Source organism: Anopheles funestus, unplaced genomic scaffold (assembly GCF_943734845.2).
Source record: "Anopheles funestus unplaced genomic scaffold, idAnoFuneDA-416_04 scaffold_8_ctg1, whole genome shotgun sequence".
Lineage (NCBI taxonomy): Eukaryota > Metazoa > Arthropoda > Insecta > Diptera > Culicidae > Anopheles > Anopheles funestus.
In genome coordinates, this window is record NW_026045349.1 from 871,229 (window position 1) to 898,567 (window position 27,339).

The 27,339-nt window shown below is 47.2% G+C and overlaps 1 long non-coding RNA gene across 6 annotated transcripts in view; it reads right to left on the reverse strand.

Moving 5' to 3' along the window:
* Window positions 1-27,339, reverse strand: part of LOC125774440 (uncharacterized) — a 79,554-nt gene that overhangs the window by 40,165 nt on the left and 12,050 nt on the right. The window contains exons 1-2 of one of the 6 annotated variants that reach the window (XR_007420892.1): window positions 19,030-20,878; window positions 12,718-13,501 (exon numbers count right to left, since the gene is read on the reverse strand). The exons of 2 other annotated variants lie outside the window; for them this stretch is intronic. This is a non-coding gene — a long non-coding RNA (uncharacterized LOC125774440). Of the gene's footprint in view, window positions 1-8,308; window positions 8,617-11,219; window positions 12,155-12,717; window positions 13,502-15,628; window positions 16,564-19,029; window positions 20,879-27,339 lie in introns of those variants that run through there. 3 more of the 6 variants (XR_007420895.1, XR_007420896.1, XR_007420893.1) reach the window with 3 other exon arrangements.

Here is a 27,339-nt window from a genome sequence, read left to right on the forward strand (position 1 = left end):
AGACACATAAGCCGAGACACATTAGCCAAGACACCTTAGCCAAGACACCTTAGCCAAGACACCTTAGCCAAGACACCTTAGCCAAGACACTTTAGCCAAGACACCTTAGCCAAGACACTTTAGCCGAGACACATTAGCCAAGACACATTAGCCAAGACACATTAGCCAAGACACCTTAGCCAAGACACCTTAGCCAAGACACATTAGCCGAGACACATTAGCCAAGACACATTAGCCAAGACACCTTAGCCAAGACACCTTAGCCGAGACACATTAGCCAAGACACCTTAGCCAAGACACTTTAGCCAAGACACATTAGCCAAGACACATTAGCCAAGACACATTAGCCAAGACACCTTAGCCAAGACACATTAGCCGAGACACATTAGCCAAGACACATTAGCCAAGACACCTTAGCCAAGACACCTTAGCCGAGACACATTAGCCAAGACACCTTAGCCAAGACACTTTAGCCAAGACACATTAGCCAAGACACCTTAGCCAAGACACTTTAGCCAAGACACATTAGCCAAGACACATTAGCCGAGACACCTTAGCCAAGACACCTTAGCCAAGACACCTTAGCCAAGACACCTTAGCCAAGACACCTTAGCCAAGACACTTTAGCCAAGACACCTTAGCCAAGACACTTTAGCCGAGACACCTTAGCCAAGACACCTTAGCCAAGACACATTAGCCAAGACACCTTAGCCAAGACACATTAGCCAAGACACCTTAGCCAAGACACATTAGCCAAGACACATTAGCCAAGACACCTTAGCCAAGACACCTTAGCTAAGACACCTTAGCCAAGACACATTAGCCGAGACACCTTAGCCAAGACACCTTAGCCAAGACACATTAGCCAAGACACCTTAGCCAAGACACATTAGCCAAGACACCTTAGCCAAGACACCTTAGCCAAGACACCTTAGCCAAGACACATTAGTCAAGACACATTAGCCAAGACACCTTAGCCAAGACACTTTAGCCAAGACACATTAGCCAAGACACCTTAGCCAAGACACCTTAGCCGAGACACATTAGCCAAGACACCTTAGCCAAGACACCTTAGCCAAGACACCTTAGCCAAGACACCTTAGCCAAGACACCTTAGCCAAGACACATTAGCCAAGACACCTTAGCCGAGACACATTAGCCAAGACACCTTAGCCAAGACACCTTAGCCGAGACACATTAGCCAAGACACCTTAGCCAAGACACCTTAGCCAAGACACCTTAGCCTAGACACCTTAGCCAAGACACATTAGCCGAGACACATTAGCCAAGACACCTTAGCCAAGACACCTTAGCCAAGACACATTAGCCAAGACACCTTAGCCAAGACACATTAGCCAAGACACATTAGCCAAGACACTTTAGCCAAGACACATTAGCCAAGACACCTTAGCCAAGACACCTTAGCCGAGACACATTAGCCAAGACACCTTAGCCAAGACACATTAGCCAAGACACCTTAGCCAAGACACCTTAGCCAAGACACCTTAGCCAAGACACCTTAGCCAAGACACCTTAGCCAAGACACCTTAGCCAAGACACTTTAGCCAAGACACATTAGCCAAGACACTTTAGCCAAGACACATTAGCCGAGACACATTAGCCAAGACACCTTAGCGAAGACACCTTAGCCAAGACACATTAGCCAAGACACCTTAGCCAAGACACTTTAGCCAAGACACATTAGCCGAGACACATTAGCCAAGACACCTTAGCGAAGACACCTTAGCCAAGACACATTAGCCAAGACACCTTAGCCAAGACACTTTAGCCAAGACACATTAGCCAAGACACATAAGCCGAGACACATTAGCCAAGACACATTAGCCAAGACACCTTAGCCAAGACACATTAGCCAAAACACCTTAGCCAAGACACCTTAGCCAAGACACTTTAGCCAAGACACATTAGCCAAGACACATTAGCCGAGACACCTTAGCCAAGACACCTTAGCCAAGACACCTTAGCCAAGACACCTTAGCCAAGACACCTTAGAAAAGGCACTTTAGCCAAGACACCTTAGCCAAGACACTTTAGCCGAGACACATTTGCCAAGACACATTAGCCAAGACACCTTAGCCAAGACACCTTAGCCAAGACACATTAGCCGAGACACATTAGCCAAGACACCTTAGCCAAGACACCTTAGCCAAGACACCTTAGCCAAGACACATTAGCCAAGACACCTTAGCCAAGACACCTTAGCCAAGACACATTAGCCGAGACACATTAGCCAAGACACATTAGCCAAGACACCTTAGCCAAGACACCTTAGCCGAGACACATTAGCCAAGACACCTTAGCCAAGACACTTTAGCCAAGACACATTAGCCAAGACACCTTAGCCAAGACACCTTAGCCGAGACACATTAGCCAAGACACCTTAGCCAAGACACCTTAGCCAAAACACATTAGCCAAGACACTTTAGCCAAGACACATTAGCCAAGACACATTAGCCAAGACACCTTAGCCAAGACACATTAGCCAAGACACCTTAGCCAAGACACCTTAGAAAAGACACCTTAGCCAAGACACATTAGCCGAGACACATTAGCCAAGACACCTTAGCGAAGACACCTTAGCCAAGACACCTTAGCCAAGACACCTTAGCCAAGACACTTTAGCCAAGACACATTAGCCAAGACACATAAGCCGAGACACCTAAGCCAAGACACATTAGCCAAGACACCTTAGCCAAGACACATAAGCCAAGACACCTTAGCCAAGACACCTTAGCCAAGACACCTTAGCCAAGACACCTTAGCCAAGACACCTTAGCCAAGACACCTTAGCCAAGACACCTTAGCCAAAACACCTTAGCCAAGACACCGTAGCTAAGACACCTTAGCCAAGACACATTAGCCAAGACACATTAGCCAAGACACCTTAGCCAAGACACATTAGCCAAGACACCTTAGCCAAGACACCTTAGCCAAGACACTTTAGCCAAGACACATTAGCCAAGACACATTAGCCAAGACACATAAGCCGAGACACATTAGCCAAGACACATTAGCCAAGACACCTTAGCCAAGACACATTAGCCGAGACACCTTAGCCAAGACACCTTAGCCAAGACACCTTAGCCAAGACACCTTAGCCAAGACACATTAGCCAAGACACATTAGCCAAGACACCTTAGCCAAGACACCTTAGCCAAGACACCTTAGCCAAGACACCTTAGCCAAAACACATTAGCCAAGACACCTTAGCTAAGACACCTTAGCCAAGACACATTAGCCAAGACACATTAGCCAAGACACCTTAGCCAAGACACATTAGCCAAGACACCTTAGCCAAGACACCTTAGCCAAGACACTTTAGCCAAGACACATTAGCCAAGACACATTAGCCAAGACACATAAGCCGAGACACATTAGCCAAGACACATTAGCCAAGACACCTTAGCCAAGACACATTAGCCGAGACACCTTAGCCAAGACACCTTAGCCAAGACACCTTAGCCAAGACACTTTAGCCAAGACACATTAGCCAAGACACCTTAGCCAAGACACCTTAGCCAAGACACCTTAGCCAAAACACATTAGCCAAGACACATTAGCTAAGACACCTTAGCCAAGACACATTAGCCAAGACACATTAGCCAAGACACCTTAGCCAAGACACCTTAGCCAAGACACCTTAGCCAAGACACATTAGCCAAGACACCTTAGCCAAAACACATTAGCCAAGACACCTTAGCTAAGACACCTTAGCCAAGACACATTAGCCGAGACACCTTAGCCAAGACACATTAGCCAAGACACCTTAGCCAAGACACATTAGCCAAGACACCTTAGCCAAGACACCTTAGCCAAGACACCTTAGCCAAGACACATTAGCCAAGACACATTAGCCAAGACACCTTAGCCAAGACACTTTAGCCAAGACACATTAGCCAAGACACCTTAGCCAAGACACCTTAGCCGAGACACATTAGCCAAGACACCTTAGCCAAGACACCTTAGCCAAGACACCTTAGCCAAGACACCTTAGCCAAGACACCTTAGCCAAGACACATTAGCCAAGACACCTTAGCCGAGACACATTAGCCAAGACACCTTAGCCAAGACACCTTAGCCGAGACACATTAGCCAAGACACCTTAGCCAAGACACCTTAGCCAAGACACCTTAGCCAAGACACCTTAGCCAAGACACATTAGCCGAGACACATTAGCCAAGACACCTTAGCCAAGACACCTTAGCCAAGACACATTAGCCAAGACACCTTAGCCAAGACACATTAGCCAAGACACATTAGCCAAGACACTTTAGCCAAGACACATTAGCCAAGACACCTTAGCCAAGACACCTTAGCCGAGACACATTAGCCAAGACACCTTAGCCAAGACACCTTAGCCAAGACACCTTAGCCAAGACACCTTAGCCAAGACACCTTAGCCAAGACACCTTAGCCAAGACACCTTAGCCAAGACACTTTAGCCAAGACACATTAGCCAAGACACTTTAGCCAAGACACATTAGCTGAGACACATTAGCCAAGACACCTTAGCGAAGACACCTTAGCCAAGACACATTAGCCAAGACACCTTAGCCAAGACACTTTAGCCAAGACACATTAGCCGAGACACATTAGCCAAGACACCTTAGCGAAGACACCTTAGCCAAGACACATTAGCCAAGACACCTTAGCCAAGACACTTTAGCCAAGACACATTAGCCAAGACACATAAGCCGAGACACATTAGCCAAGACACATTAGCCAAGACACCTTAGCCAAGACACATTAGCCAAAACACCTTAGCCAAGACACCTTAGCCAAGACACTTTAGCCAAGACACATTAGCCAAGACACATTAGCCGAGACACCTTAGCCAAGACACCTTAGCCAAGACACCTTAGCCAAGACACCTTAGCCAAGACACCTTAGAAAAGGCACTTTAGCCAAGACACCTTAGCCAAGACACTTTAGCCGAGACACATTTGCCAAGACACATTAGCCAAGACACCTTAGCCAAGACACCTTAGCCAAGACACATTAGCCAAGACACATTAGCCAAGACACATTAGCCGAGACACATTAGCCAAGACACCTTAGCGAAGACACCTTAGCCAAGACACATTAGCCAAGACACCTTAGCCAAGACACATTAGCCAAGACACATTAGCCAAGACACATAAGCCGAGACACATTAGCCAAGACACATTAGCCAAGACACCTTAGCCAAGACACATTAGCCAAAACACCTTAGCCAAGACACCTTAGCCAAGACACCTTAGCCAAGACACCTTAGCCAAGACACCTTAGCCAAGACACCTTAGCCAAGACACCTTAGCCAAGACACCTTAGCCAAAACACATTAGCCAAGACACCTTAGCTAAGACACCTTAGCCAAGACACATTAGCCAAGACACATTAGCCAAGACACCTTAGCCAAGACACATTAGCCAAGACACCTTAGCCAAGACACCTTAGCCAAAACACTTTAGCCAAGACACATTAGCCAAGACACATTAGCCAAGACACATAAGCCGAGACACATTAGCCAAGACACATTAGCCAAGACACCTTAGCCAAGACACATTAGCCGAGACACCTTAGCCAAGACACCTTAGCCAAGACACCTTAGCCAAGACACATAAGCCAAGACACCTTAGCCAAGACACCTTAGAAAAGACACCTTAGCCAAGACACATTAGCCAAGACACATTAGCCAAGACACCTAAGCCAAGACACATTAGCCAAGACACCTTAGCCAAGACACATAAGCCAAGACACCTTAGCCAAGACACCTTAGCCAAGACACCTTAGCCAAGACACCTTAGCCAAGACACCTTAGCCAAGACACCTTAGCCAAAACACCTTAGCCAAGACACCTTAGCTAAGACACCTTAGCCAAGACACATTAGCCAAGACACATTAGCCAAGACACCTTAGCCAAGACACATTAGCCAAGACACCTTAGCCAAGACACCTTAGCCAAGACACTTTAGCCAAGACACCTTAGCCAAGACACCTTAGCCAAGACACATAAGCCGAGACACATTAGCCAAGACACATTAGCCAAGACACCTTAGCCAAGACACATTAGCCGAGACACCTTAGCCAAGACACCTTAGCCAAGACACCTTAGCCAAGACACCTTAGCCAAGACACATTAGCCAAGACACATTAGCCAAGACACCTTAGCCAAGACACCTTAGCCAAGACACCTTAGCCAAGACACCTTAGCCAAAACACATTAGCCACGACACCTTAGCTAAGACACCTTAGCCAAGACACATTAGCCAAGACACATTAGCCAAGACACCTTAGCCAAGACACATTAGCCAAGACACCTTAGCCAAGACACCTTAGCCAAGACACTTTAGCCAAGACACATTAGCCAAGACACATTAGCCAAGACACATAAGCCGAGACACATTAGCCAAGACACATTAGCCAAGACACCTTAGCCAAGACACATTAGCCGAGACACCTTAGCCAAGACACCTTAGCCAAGACACCTTAGCCAAGACACTTTAGCCAAGACACATTAGCCAAGACACCTTAGCCAAGACACCTTAGCCAAGACACCTTAGCCAAAACACATTAGCCAAGACACCTTAGCTAAGACACCTTAGCCAAGACACATTAGCCAAGACACATTAGCCAAGACACCTTAGCCAAGACACCTTAGCCAAGACACCTTAGCCAAGACACATTAGCCAAGACACCTTAGCCAAAACACATTAGCCAAGACACCTTAGCTAAGACACCTTAGCCAAGACACATTAGCCGAGACACCTTAGCCAAGACACATTAGCCAAGACACCTTAGCCAAGACACATTAGCCAAGACACCTTAGCCAAGACACCTTAGCCAAGACACCTTAGCCAAGACACATTAGCCAAGACACATTAGCCAAGACACCTTAGCCAAGACACTTTAGCCAAGACACATTAGCCAAGACACCTTAGCCAAGACACCTTAGCCGAGACACATTAGCCAAGACACCTTAGCCAAGACACCTTAGCCAAGACACCTTAGCCAAGACACCTTAGCCAAGACACCTTAGCCAAGACACATTAGCCAAGACACCTTAGCCGAGACACATTAGCCAAGACACCTTAGCCAAGACACCTTAGCCGAGACACATTAGCCAAGACACCTTAGCCAAGACACCTTAGCCAAGACACCTTAGCCAAGACACCTTAGCCAAGACACATTAGCCGAGACACATTAGCCAAGACACCTTAGCCAAGACACCTTAGCCAAGACACATTAGCCAAGACACCTTAGCCAAGACACATTAGCCAAGACACATTAGCCAAGACACTTTAGCCAAGACACATTAGCCAAGACACCTTAGCCAAGACACCTTAGCCGAGACACATTAGCCAAGACACCTTAGCCAAGACACCTTAGCCAAGACACCTTAGCCAAGACACCTTAGCCAAGACACCTTAGCCAAGACACCTTAGCCAAGACACCTTAGAGAAAACACTTTAGCCAAGACACATTAGCCAAGACACTTTAGCCAAGACACATTAGCTGAGACACATTAGCCAAGACACCTTAGCGAAGACACCTTAGCCAAGACACATTAGCCAAGACACCTTAGCCAAGACACTTTAGCCAAGACACATTAGCCGAGACACATTAGCCAAGACACCTTAGCGAAGACACCTTAGCCAAGACACATTAGCCAAGACACCTTAGCCAAGACACTTTAGCCAAGACACATTAGCCAAGACACATAAGCCGAGACACATTAGCCAAGACACATTAGCCAAGACACCTTAGCCAAGACACATTAGCCAAAACACCTTAGCCAAGACACCTTAGCCAAGACACTTTAGCCAAGACACATTAGCCAAGACACATTAGCCGAGACACCTTAGCCAAGACACCTTAGCCAAGACACCTTAGCCAAGACACCTTAGCCAAGACACCTTAGAAAAGGCACTTTAGCCAAGACACCTTAGCCAAGACACTTTAGCCGAGACACATTTGCCAAGACACATTAGCCAAGACACCTTAGCCAAGACACCATAGCCAAGACACATTAGCCGAGACACATTAGCCAAGACACATTAGCCAAGACACCTTAGCCAAGACACCTTAGCCAAGACACATTAGCCAAGACACCTTAGCCAAGACACCTTAGCCAAGACACATTAGCCGAGACACATTAGCCAAGACACATTAGCCAAGACACCTTAGCCAAGACACCTTAGCCGAGACACATTAGCCAAGACACCTTAGCCAAGACACTTTAGCCAAGACACATTAGCCAAGACACCTTAGCCAAGACACCTTAGCCGAGACACATTAGTCAAGACACCTTAGCCAAGACACCTTAGCCAAAACACATTAGCCAAGACACTTTAGCCAAGACACATTAGCCAAGACACATTAGCCAAGACACCTTAGCCAAGACACATTAGCCAAGACACCTTAGCCAAGACACCTTAGAAAAGACACCTTAGCCAAGACACATTAGCCGAGACACATTAGCCAAGACACCTTAGCGAAGACACCTTAGCCAAGACACCTTAGCCAAGACACCTTAGCCAAGACACTTTAGCCAAGACACATTAGCCAAGACACATAAGCCGAGACACATTAGCCAAGACACATTAGCCAAGACACCTTAGCCAAGACACATAAGCCAAGACACCTTAGCCAAGACACCTTAGCCAAGACACCTTAGCCAAGACACCTTAGCCAAGACACCTTAGCCAAGACACCTTAGCCAAGACACCTTAGCCAAAACACCTTAGCCAAGACACCTTAGCTAAGACACCTTAGCCAAGACACATTAGCCAAGACACATTAGCCAAGACACCTTAGCCAAGACACATTAGCCAAGACACCTTAGCCAAGACACCTTAGCCAAGACACTTTAGCCAAGACACATTAGCCAAGACACATTAGCCAAGACACATAAGCCGAGACACATTAGCCAAGACACATTAGCCAAGACACCTTAGCCAAGACACATTAGCCGAGACACCTTAGCCAAGACACCTTAGCCAAGACACCTTAGCCAAGACACCTTAGCCAAGACACATTAGCCAAGACACATTAGCCAAGACACCTTAGCCAAGACACCTTAGCCAAGACACCTTAGCCAAGACACCTTAGCCAAAACACATTAGCCAAGACACCTTAGCTAAGACACCTTAGCCAAGACACATTAGCCAAGACACATTAGCCAAGACACCTTAGCCAAGACACATTAGCCAAGACACCTTAGCCAAGACACCTTAGCCAAGACACTTTAGCCAAGACACATTAGCCAAGACACATTAGCCAAGACACATAAGCCGAGACACATTAGCCAAGACACATTAGCCAAGACACCTTAGCCAAGACACATTAGCCGAGACACCTTAGCCAAGACACCTTAGCCAAGACACCTTAGCCAAGACACTTTAGCCAAGACACATTAGCCAAGACACCTTAGCCAAGACACCTTAGCCAAGACACCTTAGCCAAAACACATTAGCCAAGACACCTTAGCTAAGACACCTTAGCCAAGACACATTAGCCAAGACACATTAGCCAAGACACCTTAGCCAAGACACCTTAGCCAAGACACCTTAGCCAAGACACCTTAGCCAAGACACATTAGCCAAGACACATTAGCCAAGACACATAAGCCGAGACACATTAGCCAAGACACATTAGCCAAGACACCTTAGCCAAGACACATTAGCCGAGACACCTTAGCCAAGACACCTTAGCCAAGACACATTAGCCAAGACACCTTAGCCAAGACACATTAGCCAAGACACCTTAGCCAAGACACATTAGCCAAGACACCTTAGCCAAGACACCTTAGCCAAGACACATTAGCCAAGACACCTTAGCCAAGACACCTTAGCCAAGACACTCTAGCCGAGACACATTAGCCAAGACACCTTAGCCAAGACACCTTAGCCAAGACACATTAGCCAAGACACATTAGCCAAGACACCTTAGCCAAGACACCTTAGCCAAGACACCTTAGCCAAGACACCTTAGCCAAGACACCTTAGCCAAGACACTTTAGCCAAGACACATTAGCCAAGACACCTTAGCTGAGACACATTAGCCAAGACACCTTAGCCAAGACACATTAGCCAAGACACATTAGCCAAGACACCTTAGCCAAGACACCTTAGCCAAGACACATTAGCCGAGACACATTAGCCAAGACACCTTAGCCAAGACACCTTAGCCAAGACACCTTAGCCAAGACACCTTAGCCAAGACACATTAGCCGAGACATATTAGCCAAGACACCTTAGCCAAGACACCTTAGCCAAGACACCTTAGCCAAGACACATTAGCCAAGACACCTTAGCCAAGACACCTTAGCCAAGACACCTTAGCCAAGCATCTTAGCCAAGACACATTAGCCAAGACACATAAGCCGAGACACATTAGCCAAGACACATTAGCCAAGACACCTTAGCCAAGACACATTAGCCGAGACACCTTAGCCAAGACACCTTAGCCAAGACACCTTAGCCAAGACACTTTAGCCAAGACACATTAGCCAAGACACATTAGCCAAGACACATAAGCCGAGACACATTAGCCAAGACACATTAGCCTAGACACCTTAGCCAAGACACATTAGCCGAGACACCTTAGCCAAGACACCTTAGTCAAGACACCTTAGCCAAGACACCTTAGCCAAGACACCTTAGCCAAGACACCTTAGCCAAAACACATTAGCCAAGACACCTTAGCTAAGACACCTTAGCCAAGACACATTAGTCAAGACACCTTAGCCAAGACACATTAGCCAAGACACCTTAGCCAAGACACATTAGCCAAGACACCTTAGCCAAGACACATTAGCCAAGACACCTTAGCCAAGACACCTTAGCCAAGACACATTAGCCAAGACACCTTAGCCAAAACACATTAGCCAAGACACCTTAGCCAAGACACCTTAGCCAAGACACATTAGCCGAGACACCTTAGCCAAGACACCTTAGCCAAGACACATTAGCCAAGACACCTTAGCCAAGACACATTAGCCAAGACACCTTAGCCAAGACACCTTAGCCAAGACACCTTAGCCAAGACACATTAGCCAAGACACATTAGCCAAGACACCTTAGCCAAGACACTTTAGCCAAGACACATTAGCCAAGACACCTTAGCCCAGACACATTAGCCAAGACACATTAGCCAAGACACATTAGCCAAGACACATAAGCCGAGACACATTAGCCAAGACACATTAGCCAAGACACATAAGCCGAGACACCTTAGCCAAGACACTTTAGCCAAGACACATTAGCCGAGACACATTAGCCAAGACACCTTAGCGAAGACACCTTAGCCAAGACACATTAGCCAAGACACCTTAGCCAAGACACTTTAGCCAAGACACATTAGCCAAGACACATAAGCCGAGACACATTAGCCAAGACACATTAGCCAAGACACCTTAGCCAAGACACATTAGCCAAGACACCTTAGCCAAGACACCTTAGCCAAGACACTTTAGCCAAGACACATTAGCCAAGACACATTAGCCGAGACACCTTAGCCAAGACACCTTAGCCAAGACACCTTAGCCAAGACACCTTAGCCAAGACACCTTAGCCAAGACACTTTAGCCAAGACACCTTAGCCAAGACACTTTAGCCGAGACACATTAGCCAAGACACATTAGCCAAGACACATTAGCCAAGACACCTTAGCCAAGACACATTAGCCGAGACACATTAGCCAAGACACATTAGCCAAGACACCTTAGCCAAGACACCTTAGCCGAGACACATTAGCCAAGACACCTTAGCCAAGACACTTTAGCCAAGACACATTAGCCAAGACACCTTAGCCAAGACACCTTAGCCGAGACACATTAGCCAAGACACCTTAGCCAAGACACCTTAGCCAAGACACCTTAGCCAAGACACATTAGCCAAGACACATTAGCCAAGACACCTTAGCCAAGACACTTTAGCCAAGACACATTAGCCAAGACACCTTAGCCAAGACACCTTAGCCGAGACACATTAGCCAAGACACCTTAGCCAAGACACCTTAGCCAAGACACCTTAGCCAAGACACCTTAGCCAAGACACCTTAGCCAAGACACCTTAGCCAAGACACCTTAGCCAAGACACATTAGCCAAGACACCTTAGCCGAGACACATTAGCCAAGACACCTTAGCCAAGACACCTTAGCCGAGACACATTAGCCAAGACACCTTAGCCAAGACACCTTAGCCAAGACACCTTAGCCAAGACACCTTAGCCAAGACACTTTAGCCGAGACACATTAGCCAAGACACCTTAGCCAAGACACCTTAGCCAAGACACATTAGCCAAGACACCTTAGCCAAGACACCTTAGAAAAGGCACTTTAGCCAAGACACCTTAGCCAAGACACTTTAGCCGAGACACATTTGCCAAGACACATTAGCCAAGACACCTTAGCCAAGACACCATAGCCAAGACACATTAGCCGAGACACATTAGCCAAGACACATTAGCCAAGACACCTTAGCCAAGACACCTTAGCCAAGACACATTAGCCAAGACACCTTAGCCAAGACACCTTAGCCAAGACACATTAGCCGAGACACATTAGCCAAGACACATTAGCCAAGACACCTTAGCCAAGACACCTTAGCCGAGACACATTAGCCAAGACACCTTAGCCAAGACACTTTAGCCAAGACACATTAGCCAAGACACCTTAGCCAAGACACCTTAGCCGAGACACATTAGTCAAGACACCTTAGCCAAGACACCTTAGCCAAAACACATTAGCCAAGACACTTTAGCCAAGACACATTAGCCAAGACACATTAGCCAAGACACCTTAGCCAAGACACATTAGCCAAGACACCTTAGCCAAGACACCTTAGAAAAGACACCTTAGCCAAGACACATTAGCCGAGACACATTAGCCAAGACACCTTAGCGAAGACACCTTAGCCAAGACACCTTAGCCAAGACACCTTAGCCAAGACACTTTAGCCAAGACACATTAGCCAAGACACATAAGCCGAGACACATTAGCCAAGACACATTAGCCAAGACACCTTAGCCAAGACACATAAGCCAAGACACCTTAGCCAAGACACCTTAGCCAAGACACCTTAGCCAAGACACCTTAGCCAAGACACCTTAGCCAAGACACCTTAGCCAAGACACCTTAGCCAAAACACCTTAGCCAAGACACCTTAGCTAAGACACCTTAGCCAAGACACATTAGCCAAGACACATTAGCCAAGACACCTTAGCCAAGACACATTAGCCAAGACACCTTAGCCAAGACACCTTAGCCAAGACACTTTAGCCAAGACACATTAGCCAAGACACATTAGCCAAGACACATAAGCCGAGACACATTAGCCAAGACACATTAGCCAAGACACCTTAGCCAAGACACATTAGCCGAGACACCTTAGCCAAGACACCTTAGCCAAGACACCTTAGCCAAGACACCTTAGCCAAGACACATTAGCCAAGACACATTAGCCAAGACACCTTAGCCAAGACACCTTAGCCAAGACACCTTAGCCAAGACACCTTAGCCAAAACACATTAGCCAAGACACCTTAGCTAAGACACCTTAGCCAAGACACATTAGCCAAGACACATTAGCCAAGACACCTTAGCCAAGACACATTAGCCAAGACACCTTAGCCAAGACACCTTAGCCAAGACACTTTAGCCAAGACACATTAGCCAAGACACATTAGCCAAGACACATAAGCCGAGACACATTAGCCAAGACACATTAGCCAAGACACCTTAGCCAAGACACATTAGCCGAGACACCTTAGCCAAGACACCTTAGCCAAGACACCTTAGCCAAGACACTTTAGCCAAGACACATTAGCCAAGACACCTTAGCCAAGACACCTTAGCCAAGACACCTTAGCCAAAACACATTAGCCAAGACACCTTAGCTAAGACACCTTAGCCAAGACACATTAGCCAAGACACATTAGCCAAGACACCTTAGCCAAGACACCTTAGCCAAGACACCTTAGCCAAGACACCTTAGCCAAGACACATTAGCCAAGACACATTAGCCAAGACACATAAGCCGAGACACATTAGCCAAGACACATTAGCCAAGACACCTTAGCCAAGACACATTAGCCGAGACACCTTAGCCAAGACACCTTAGCCAAGACACATTAGCCAAGACACCTTAGCCAAGACACATTAGCCAAGACACCTTAGCCAAGACACATTAGCCAAGACACCTTAGCCAAGACACCTTAGCCAAGACACATTAGCCAAGACACCTTAGCCAAGACACCTTAGCCAAGACACTCTAGCCGAGACACATTAGCCAAGACACCTTAGCCAAGACACCTTAGCCAAGACACATTAGCCAAGACACATTAGCCAAGACACCTTAGCCAAGACACCTTAGCCAAGACACCTTAGCCAAGACACCTTAGCCAAGACACCTTAGCCAAGACACTTTAGCCAAGACACATTAGCCAAGACACCTTAGCTGAGACACATTAGCCAAGACACCTTAGCCAAGACACATTAGCCAAGACACATTAGCCAAGACACCTTAGCCAAGACACCTTAGCCAAGACACATTAGCCGAGACACATTAGCCAAGACACCTTAGCCAAGACACCTTAGCCAAGACACCTTAGCCAAGACACCTTAGCCAAGACACATTAGCCGAGACATATTAGCCAAGACACCTTAGCCAAGACACCTTAGCCAAGACACCTTAGCCAAGACACATTAGCCAAGACACCTTAGCCAAGACACCTTAGCCAAGACACCTTAGCCAAGCATCTTAGCCAAGACACATTAGCCAAGACACATAAGCCGAGACACATTAGCCAAGACACATTAGCCAAGACACCTTAGCCAAGACACATTAGCCGAGACACCTTAGCCAAGACACCTTAGCCAAGACACCTTAGCCAAGACACTTTAGCCAAGACACATTAGCCAAGACACATTAGCCAAGACACATAAGCCGAGACACATTAGCCAAGACACATTAGCCTAGACACCTTAGCCAAGACACATTAGCCGAGACACCTTAGCCAAGACACCTTAGTCAAGACACCTTAGCCAAGACACCTTAGCCAAGACACCTTAGCCAAGACACCTTAGCCAAAACACATTAGCCAAGACACCTTAGCTAAGACACCTTAGCCAAGACACATTAGTCAAGACACCTTAGCCAAGACACATTAGCCAAGACACCTTAGCCAAGACACATTAGCCAAGACACCTTAGCCAAGACACATTAGCCAAGACACCTTAGCCAAGACACCTTAGCCAAGACACATTAGCCAAGACACCTTAGCCAAAACACATTAGCCAAGACACCTTAGCCAAGACACCTTAGCCAAGACACATTAGCCGAGACACCTTAGCCAAGACACCTTAGCCAAGACACATTAGCCAAGACACCTTAGCCAAGACACATTAGCCAAGACACCTTAGCCAAGACACCTTAGCCAAGACACCTTAGCCAAGACACATTAGCCAAGACACATTAGCCAAGACACCTTAGCCAAGACACTTTAGCCAAGACACATTAGCCAAGACACCTTAGCCCAGACACATTAGCCAAGACACATTAGCCAAGACACATTAGCCAAGACACATAAGCCGAGACACATTAGCCAAGACACATTAGCCAAGACACATAAGCCGAGACACCTTAGCCAAGACACTTTAGCCAAGACACATTAGCCGAGACACATTAGCCAAGACACCTTAGCGAAGACACCTTAGCCAAGACACATTAGCCAAGACACCTTAGCCAAGACACTTTAGCCAAGACACATTAGCCAAGACACATAAGCCGAGACACATTAGCCAAGACACATTAGCCAAGACACCTTAGCCAAGACACATTAGCCAAGACACCTTAGCCAAGACACCTTAGCCAAGACACTTTAGCCAAGACACATTAGCCAAGACACATTAGCCGAGACACCTTAGCCAAGACACCTTAGCCAAGACACCTTAGCCAAGACACCTTAGCCAAGACACCTTAGCCAAGACACTTTAGCCAAGACACCTTAGCCAAGACACTTTAGCCGAGACACATTAGCCAAGACACATTAGCCAAGACACATTAGCCAAGACACCTTAGCCAAGACACATTAGCCGAGACACATTAGCCAAGACACATTAGCCAAGACACCTTAGCCAAGACACCTTAGCCGAGACACATTAGCCAAGACACCTTAGCCAAGACACTTTAGCCAAGACACATTAGCCAAGACACCTTAGCCAAGACACCTTAGCCGAGACACATTAGCCAAGACACCTTAGCCAAGACACCTTAGCCAAGACACCTTAGCCAAGACACATTAGCCAAGACACATTAGCCAAGACACCTTAGCCAAGACACTTTAGCCAAGACACATTAGCCAAGACACCTTAGCCAAGACACCTTAGCCGAGACACATTAGCCAAGACACCTTAGCCAAGACACCTTAGCCAAGACACCTTAGCCAAGACACCTTAGCCAAGACACCTTAGCCAAGACACCTTAGCCAAGACACCTTAGCCAAGACACATTAGCCAAGACACCTTAGCCGAGACACATTAGCCAAGACACCTTAGCCAAGACACCTTAGCCGAGACACATTAGCCAAGACACCTTAGCCAAGACACCTTAGCCAAGACACCTTAGCCAAGACACCTTAGCCAAGACACTTTAGCCGAGACACATTAGCCAAGACACCTTAGCCAAGACACCTTAGCCAAGACACATTAGCCAAGACACCTTAGCCAAGACACATTAGCCAAGACACATTAGCCAAGACACCTTAGCCAAGACACTTTAGCCAAGACACATTAGCCGAGACACATTAGCCAAGACACCTTAGCGAAGACACCTTAGCCAAGACACATTAGCCAAGACACCTTAGCATAGACACTTTAGCCAGGACACATTAGCCGAGACACATTAGCCAAGACACCTTAGCCAAGACACATTAGCCAAGACACCTTAGCCAAGACACTTTAGCCAAGACACATTAGCCAAGACACATAAGCCGAGACACATTAGCCAAGACACATTAGCCAAGACACCTTAGCCAAGACACATTAGCCAAAACACCTTAGCCAAGACACCTTAGCCAAGACACTTTAGCCAAGACACATTAGCCAAGACACATTAGCCGAGACACCTTAGCTAAGACACCTTAGCCAAGACACCTTAGCCAAGACACCTTAGCCAAGACACCTTAGAAAAGGCACTTTAGCCAAGACACCTTAGCCAAGACACTTTAGTCGAGACACATTTGCCAAGACACATTAGCCAAGACACCTTAGCCAAGACACCTTAGCCAAGACACATTAGCCAAGACACATTAGCCAAGACACCTTAGCCAAGACACATTAGCCAAGACACATTAGCCAAGACACCTTAGCCAAGACACATTAGCCAAGACACCTTAGCCAAGACACCTTAGCCAAGACACTTTAGCCAAGACACATTAGCCAAGACACATTAGCCAAGACACATAAGCCGAGACACATTAGCCAAGACACATTAGCCAAGACACCTTAGCCAAGACACATTAGCCGAGACACCTTAGCCAAGACACCTTAGCCAAGACACCTTAGCCAAGACACCTTAGCCAAGACACATTAGCCAAGACACATTAGCCAAGACACCTTAGCCAAGACACATTAGCCGAGACATATTAGCCAAGACACCTTAGCCAAGACACCTTAGCCAAGACACCTTAGCCAAGACACATTAGCCAAGACACCTTAGCCAAGACACCTTAGCCAAGACACCTTAGCCAAGCATCTTAGCCAAGACACCTTAGCCAAGACACCTTAGCCAAGACACCTTAGCCAAGACACATTAGCCAAGACACCTTAGCCAAGACACATAAGCCGAGACACATTAGCCAAGACACATAAGCCAAGACACCTTAGCCAAGACACATTAGCCGAGACACCTTAGCCAAGACACCTTAGCCAAGACACCTTAGCCAAGACACTTTAGCCAAGACACATTAGCCAAGACACCTTAGCCAAGACACCTTAGCCAAGACACCTTAGCCAAAACACATTAGCCAAGACACCTTAGCTAAGACACCTTAGCCAAGACACATTAGCCAAGACACCTTAGCCAAGACACATTAGCCAAGACACATTAGCCAAGACACCTTCGCCAAGACACCTAAGCCAAGACACCTTAGCCAAGACACATTAGCCAAGACACCTTAGCCAAAACACATTAGCCAAGACACTTTAGCCAAGACACATTAGCCAAGACACATTAGCCAAGACACCTTAGCCAAGACACATTAGCCAAGACACCTTAGCCAAGACACCTTAGCCAAGACACCTTAGCCAAGACACATTAGCCAAGACACATTAGCCAAGACACCTTAGCGAAGACACCTTAGCCAAGACACCTTAGCCAAGACACCTTAGCCAAGACACTTTAGCCAAGACACATTAGCCAAGACACATAAGCCGATACACATTAGCCAAGACACATTAGCCAAGACACCTTAGCCAAGACACATTAGCCAAGACACCTTAGCCAAGACACCTTAGCCAAGACACCTTAGCCAAGACACCTTAGCCAAGACACCTTAGCCAAGACACCTTAGCCAAGACACCTTAGCCAAGACACATTAGCCAAGACACCTTAGCTAAGACACCTTAGCCAAGACACATTAGCCAAGACACCTTAGCCAAGACACATTAGCCAAGACACCTTAGCCAAGACACCTTAGCCAAGACACTTTAGCCAAGACACATTAGCCGAGACACATTAGCCAAGACACATAAGCCGAGACACATTAGCCAAGACACATTAGCCAAGACACCTTAGCCAAGACACATTAGCCGAGACACCTTAGCCAAGACACCTTAGCCAAGACACCTTAGCCAAGACACTTTAGCCAAGACACATTAGCCAAGACACATTAGCCAAGACACATAAGCCGAGACACATTAGCCAAGACACATTAGCCTAGACACCTTAGCCAAGACACATTAGCCGAGACACCTTAGCCAAGACACCTTAGCCAAGACACCTTAGCCAAGACACGTTAGCCAAGACACCTTAGCCAAGACACCTTAGCCAAAACACATTAGCCAAGACACCTTAGCTAAGACACCTTAGCCAAGACACATTAGTCAAGACACCTTAGCCAAGACACATTAGCCAAGACACCTTAGCCAAGACACATTAGCCAAGACACCTTAGCCAAGACACATTAGCCAAGACACCTTAGCCAAGACACCTTAGCCAAGACACATTAGCCAAGACACCTTAGCCAAAACACATTAGCCAAGACACCTTAGCCAAGACACCTTAGCCAAGACACATTAGCCGAGACACCTTAGCCAAGACACCTTAGCCAAGACACATTAGCCAAGACACCTTAGCCAAGACACATTAGCCAAGACACCTTAGCCAAGACACCTTAGCCAAGACACCTTAGCCAAGACACATTAGCCAAGACACATTAGCCAAGACACCTTAGCCAAGACACTTTAGCCAAGACACATTAGCCAAGACACCTTAGCCAAGACACCTTAGCCGAGACACATTAGCCAAGACACATTAGCCAAGACACCTTAGCCAAGACACCTTAGCCAAGACACCTTAGCCAAGACACCTTAGCCAAGACACTTTAGCCAAGACACATTAGCCAAGACACATAAGCCGAGACACATTAGCCAAGACACATTAGCCAAGACACATAAGCCGAGACACCTTAGCCAAGACACTTTAGCCAAGACACATTAGCCGAGACACATTAGCCAAGACACCTTAGCGAAGACACCTTAGCCAAGACACATTAGCCAAGACACCTTAGCCAAGACACTTTAGCCAAGACACATTAGCCAAGACACATAAGCCGAGACACATTAGCCAAGACACATTAGCCAAGACACCTTAGCCAAGACACATTAGCCAAGACACCTTAGCCAAGACACCTTAGCCAAGACACTTTAGCCAAGACACATTAGCCAAGACACATTAGCCGAGACACCTTAGCCAAGACACCTTAGCCAAGACACCTTAGCCAAGACACCTTAGCCAAGACACCTTAGCCAAGACACTTTAGCCAAGACACCTTAGCCAAGACACTTTAGCCGAGACACATTAGCCAAGACACATTAGCCAAGACACATTAGCCAAGACACCTTAGCCAAGACACATTAGCCGAGACACATTAGCCAAGACACATTAGCCAAGACACCTTAGCCAAGACACCTTAGCCGAGACACATTAGCCAAGACACCTTAGCCAAGACACTTTAGCCAAGACACATTAGCCAAGACACCTTAGCCAAGACACCTTAGCCGAGACACATTAGCCAAGACACCTTAGCCAAGACACCTTAGCCAAGACACCTTAGCCAAGACACATTAGCCAAGACACCTTAGCCAAGACACATTAGCCAAGACACCTTAGCCAAGACACCTTAGCCAAGACACATAAGCCAAGACACCTTATCCAAAACACATTAGCCAAGACACCTTAGCTAAGACACCTTAGCCAAGACACATTAGCCGAGACACCTTAGCCAAGACACCTTAGCCAAGACACATTAGCCAAGACACATTAGCCAAGACACCTTAGCCAAGACACCTTAGCCAAGACACCTTAGCCAAGACACATTAGCCAAGACACATTAGCCAAGACACCTTAGCCAAGACACTTTAGCCAAGACACATTAGCCAAGACACCTTAGCCAAGACACCTTAGCCGAGACACATTAGCCAAGACACCTTAGCCAAGACACCTTAGCCAAGACACCTTAGCCAAGACACCTTAGCCAAGACACCTTAGCCAAGACACCTTAGCCAAGACACCTTAGCCAAGACACCTTAGCCAAGACACATTAGCCAAGACACCTTAGCCGAGACACATTAGCCAAGACACCTTAGCCAAGACACCTTAGCCGAGACACATTAGCCAAGACACCTTAGCCAAGACACCTTAGCCAAGACACCTTAGCCAAGACACCTTAGCCAAGACACTTTAGCCGAGACACATTAGCCAAGACACCTTAGCCAAGACACCTTAGCCAAGACACATTAGCCAAGACACCTTAGCCAAGACACATTAGCCAAGACACATTAGCCAAGACATCTTAGCCAAAACACATTAGCCAAGACACCTTAGCCAAGACACTTTAGCCGAGACACATTAGCCAAGACACCTTAGCCGAGACACATTAGCCAAGACACCTTAGCGAAGACACCTTAGCCAAGACACATTAGCCAAGACACCTTAGCCAAGACACTTTAGCCAAGACACATTAGCCGAGACACATTAGCCAAGACACCTTAGCCAAGACACATTAGCCAAGACACCTTAGCCAAGACACTTTAGCCAAGACACATTAGCCAAGACACATAAGCCGAGACACATTAGCCAAGACACATTAGCCAAGACACCTTAGCCAAGACACATTAGCCAAAACACCTTAGCCAAGACACCTTAGCCAAGACACTTTAGCCAAGACACATTAGCCAAGACACATTAGCCGAGACACCTTAGCCAAGACACCTTAGCCAAGACACCTTAGCCAAGACACCTTAGCCAAGACACCTTAGAAAAGGCACTTTAGCCAAGACACCTTAGCCAAGACACTTTAGCCGAGACACATTTGCCAAGACACATTAGCCAAGACACCTTAGCCAAGACACCTTAGCCAAGACACATTAGCCGAGACACATTAGCCAAGACACATTAGCCAAGACACCTTCGCCAAGACACCTTAGCCAAGACACATTAGCCAAGACACCTTAGCCAAGACACCTTAGCCAAGACACATTAGCCGAGACACATTAGCCAAGACACATTAGCCAAGACACCTTAGCCAAGACACCTTAGCCGAGACACATTAGCCAAGACACCTTAGCCAAGACACTTTAGCCAAGACACATTAGCCAAGACACCTTAGCCAAAACACATTAGCCAAGACACTTTAGCCAAGACACATTAGCCAAGACACATTAGCCAAGACACCTTAGCCAAGACACATTAGCCAAGACACCTTAGCCAAGACACCTTAGAAAAGACACCTTAGCCAAGACACATTAGCCGAGACACATTAGCCAAGACACCTTAGCGAAGACACCTTAGCCAAGACACCTTAGCCAAGACACCTTAGCCAAGACACTTTAGCCAAGACACATTAGCCAAGACACATAAGCCGAGACACATTAGCCAAGACACATTAGCCAAGACACCTTAGCCAAGACACATAAGCCAAGACACCTTAGCCAAGACACCTTAGCCAAGACACCTTAGCCAAGACACCTTAGCCAAGACACCTTAGCCAAGACACCTTAGCCAAGACACCTTAGCCAAAACACTTTAGCCAAGACACATTAGCCAAGACACATTAGCCAAGACACATAAGCCGAGACACATTAGCCAAGACACCTTAGCCAAGACACATTAGTCAAGACACCTTAGCCAAGACACCTTAGCTAAGACACCTTAGCCAAGACACATTAGCCAAGACACATTAGCCAAGACACCTTAGCCAAGACACATTAGCCAAGACACCTTAGCCAAGACACATTAGCCAAGACACCTTAGCCAAGACACCTTAGCCAAGACACCTTAGCCAAGACACATTAGCCAAGACACATTAGCTAAGACACATAAGCCGAGATACCTTAGCCAAGACACATTAGCCAAGACACCTTAGCCAAGACACATTAGCCGAGACACCTTAGCCAAGACACCTTAGCCAAGACACCTTAGCCAAGACACCTTAGCCAAGACACATTAGCATAGACACATTAGCCAAGACACATTAGCCAAGACACCTTAGCCAAGACACCTTAGCCAAGACACTTTAGCCAAGACACATTAGCCAAGACACATTAGCTAAGACACATAAGCCGAGATACCTTAGCCAAGACACATTAGCCAAGACACCTTAGCCAAGACACATTAGCCGAGACACCTTAGCCAAGACACCTTAGCCAAGACACCTTAGCCAAGACACCTTAGCCAAGACACATTAGCATAGACACATTAGCCAAGACACCTTAGCCAAGACACCTTAGCCAAGACACCTTAGCCAAGACACCTTAGCCAAAACACATTAGCCAAGACACCTTAGCTAAGACACCTTAGCCAAGACACATTAGCCAAGACACATTAGCCAAGACACCTTAGCCAAGACACATTAGCCAAGACACCTTAGCCAAGACACCTTAGCCAAGACACTTTAGCCAAGACACATTAGCCAAGACACATTAGCCAAGACACATAAGCCGAGACACATTAGCCAAGACACATTAGCCAAGACACCTTAGCCAAGACACATTAGCCGAGACACCTTAGCCAAGACACCTTAGCCAAGACACCTTAGCCAAGACACTTTAGCCAAGACACATTAGCCAAGACACCTTAGCCAAGACACCTTAGCCAAGACACCTTAGCCAAAACACATTAGCCAAGACACCTTAGCTAAGACACCTTAGCCAAGACACATTAGCCAAGACACATTAGCCAAGACACCTTAGCCAAGACACCTTAGCCAAGACACCTTAGCCAAGACACATTAGCCAAGACACCTTAGCCAAAACACATTGGCCAAGACACCTTAGCTAAGACACCTTAGCCAAGACACATTAGCCAAGACACATTAGCCAAGACACCTTAGCCAAGACACCTTAGCCAAGACACCTTAGCCAAGACACATTAGCCAAGACACCTTAGCCAAAACACATTAGCCAAGACACCTTAGCTAAGACACCTTAGCCAAGACACATTAGCCGAGACACCTTAGCCAAGACACCTTAGCCAAGACACATTAGCCGAGACACCTTAGCCAAGACACCTTAGCCAAGACACCTTAGCCAAGACACCTTAGCCAAGACACATTAGCCAAGACACATTAGCCAAGACACATAAGCCGAGACACATTAGCCAAGACACATTAGCCAAGACACCTTAGCCAAGACACATTAGCCGAGACACCTTAGCCAAGACACCTTAGCCAAGACACATTAGCCAAGACACATTAGCCAAGACACATAAGCCGAGACACATTAGCCAAGACACATTAGCCAAGACACCTTAGCCAAGACACATTAGCCGAGACACCTTAGCCAAGACACCTTAGCCAAGACACATTAGCCAAGACACCTTAGCCAAGACACATTAGCCAAGACACATTAGCCAAGACACATTAGCCAAGACACCTTAGCCAAGACACCTTAGCCAAGACACATAAGCCGAGACACATGAGCCAAGACACATTAGCCAAGACACCTTAGCAAAGACACCTTAGCCAAGACACCTTAGCCAAGACACTTTAGCCAAGACACATTAGCCAAGACACATTAGCCAAGACACATTAGCCAAGACACATAAGCCGAGACACATTAGCCAAGACACATTAGCCAAGACACCTTAGCCAAGACACATTAGCCGAGACACCTTAGCCAAGACACCTTAGCCAAGACACCTTAGCCAAGACACCTTAGCCAAGACACATAAGCCGAGACACATTAGCCAAGACACATTAGCCAAGACACCTTAGCCAAGACACCTTAGCCAAGACACCTTAGCCAAGACACTTTAGCCAAGACACATTAGCCAAGACACATTAGCCAAGACACATAAGCCGAGACACATTAGCCAAGACACATTAGCCAAGACACCTTAGCCAAGACACATTAGCCGAGACACCTTAGCCAAGACACCTTAGCCAAGACACATTAGCCAAGACACCTTAGCCAAGACACATTAGCCAAGACACATTAGCCAAGACACCTTAGCCAAGACACCTTAGCCAAGACACCTTAGCCAAAACACATTAGCCAAGACACCTTAGCTAAGACACCTTAGCCAAGACACATTAGCCAAGACACATTAGCCAAGACACATTAGCCAAGACACATAGGAGTAGTAGAGGGAGTGTGAGTGACAGTCGGTGCAAGCAGACGTGTAGTGTTTTGCGATCCGTGGTTTTATATAAATAATTTGGTGTAAAGTCGCGTTGGTCGTGATAAATTCGACACAAGTGCAAAGTTCAAAGTGCTAAGTGAACATTGTTGTGGAGTGTGCGAGTTTGCACCCCTTTTTTGAAGCGAAAGGAAGGAAATTAAAAACTGCATTCGCGGCCGTGCATCTTCGGCTTCAGGTCGCTTCGGCGACAGGCAGCCTGCTGCATCTTTCGTGTGAAGTGCTTTGGTATCGAGGGACAGACTAGTGTGCTGAAACCTTAGTGCTCGTGGGTGGCTTGCGTTTTGTTTACTAACAAAAACGGTGCGTCGCTAGCAACAAAGTGTTTGGTACGGTGCTTGGTACGAATCAGTATTTTGCGCGGCGCGTCCTTTGTGTCGATCGAAAATAGTATTCGTGAGGGCAGCAGGCGTCCCCACGCACATTAAAGTAAAACGTGTCTCCACGCACATAAGTACATGTGCGTCCCTGGTTTAGTGCGACGTTGCGTACACTGATCCTGACTACGTGCTGTTCGAACGTGAGTGTGAGCCTACGTGAGTGTTCGTATAGTGCGTCAGATGGTGTTCAGCGGTGAGTGCTGTGCTTAAGGCTCATTTACACGAGCGAAACGCAGCATTTTTAAAATGAGTGAACACGAAGGAAGTCACCCAAACGCATTGGGCACTGCACTGAGCGTTTTCTTCGGCCGTAGCAGTAAAACTGTGCGTTCTCCGCCCAGTGGAAATTCCCAGTCGGTAGAAGAAGGAAAGAAGGACAGTGAAGGACAGGGAGCAGGTGAGCATACTACAATCGAATGTTGCGATTTAGCTCAGGAAGCACAGGCGGAAAAAGATCCTGCAGGTATTGCTGGCGGAAAAAAGCTTGTGCAGATGCAAATATTTCCGAGGCAGGAGAGCGCCGAAGCATTGACCAAAAGCAGGCTTCAAGAAGCGCTTGACACGGCGCGTGAGTTGCACCTGTACACTAAGGATCGCAACAATGTCCATGCGCCGATAAAGAGGATGTCGGTGAAAATATTAAATGCTCTTAGCAACGTGGAACGTGAGCTTGCTACCTTGAAGCTGCGAGCAGAAAGAGCGGAAAAGGCACTAAGCTATGCCGAAGTAACCCGCGATTCATCGGCTACTCCTGTTATCCCTCCGGCAGGCCCCTCGAAACGTGGGAGAAACCAGAGAACACCGGAGGCCGATGTAGAAGGACAAAAGAAGCAGAAGAGCAATGTTACGGAGAAGAAAATGCCGACCTCAGCCGATGAAAGCAGCGAGTCTCAGTGGAATACTGTTGTAAGGAGAAAACAGCAGAGACCAACACCCGCAGAAGAAAAACATGCTGCTTGGACTTATCCTCCAGCGAAACCGCAAGTGCGTCCGAAAACAGAAGCCATAGTGATCGGGCTTAACGAAAAAGATTCCTACGCGGATATCTTACGGCGTGTTAAGACAGACCCAAAGCTACAGACGCTGGGTAAACAGGTCTCGAAGATCAGGCGCACGCGAGAAGGAAATATGATCTTCGAGCTGAAAAAGGACGAAACGGCCTGTGGGACGAATTACAAGGATCTCCTACAGGAGTCTGTGGGAGAAGCGGGGAAAGTAACAGTACGTGGCAACGAGGCGACAATTGAATGTCGTGATATAGATGAAGTTACAGCAGCAGAGACAGTTGAACTCGCTTTGCGAAGTCGGTTCGAACTAGGAAATGCCACCGTGGAAATAAAGATGAAACCGGCGTTTAATGGAACGCAGACGGCGTACATAAAAATGCCGTTAAAGCAAGCGTTGATTGTAGCAGAAGCCAGAGAGGTAGAGGTTGATTGGTCAATCTGTCGCGTCCGCATTTTGCCCCAGACCAGAAGGTGTTATCGTTGTTGGGAGTTCGACCATGTCCTACGTGACTGTAAGGGCCCAGACAGAAGAGAGCACTGTCTACGCTGCGGTGAAAAAGGGCATCAAGCACGAACCTGCGTCAAACCAGCAGTGTGTCTCGTGTGCCCCCCGGGAAGCAATGCACACCAAGTCGGAGGAACCCGTTGCCACGCAGCTCGGAAAGCATGGAAGTAGTCCAAGTGAACCTTAACCATTGCGAGGCTGCACAGGATCTTCTGTGGCAGGTGATAATGGAAGAAAAAGGCGATGTGGCCATTATATCAGAACCCTATCGTGCACCAGGTAACACCAACAACTGGGTCATGGATAAAACTGAGATGGCTGCAATCTGGGCTGTGGGACCTTTTCCCATTCAAACAGTAGTATCCTGCGGCTTCGAGGGGTTCGTCATCGCCCTGATCAACGGAGTCTATTTCTGCAGCTGCTACGCTCCCCCCAGGTGGGAGCTAAACAAATTCAACGATATGTTAGACAGCCTAGTGGAACAGCTCGAGGGTCGAAGCCCAGTAGTTATAGCTGGAGACTTCAATG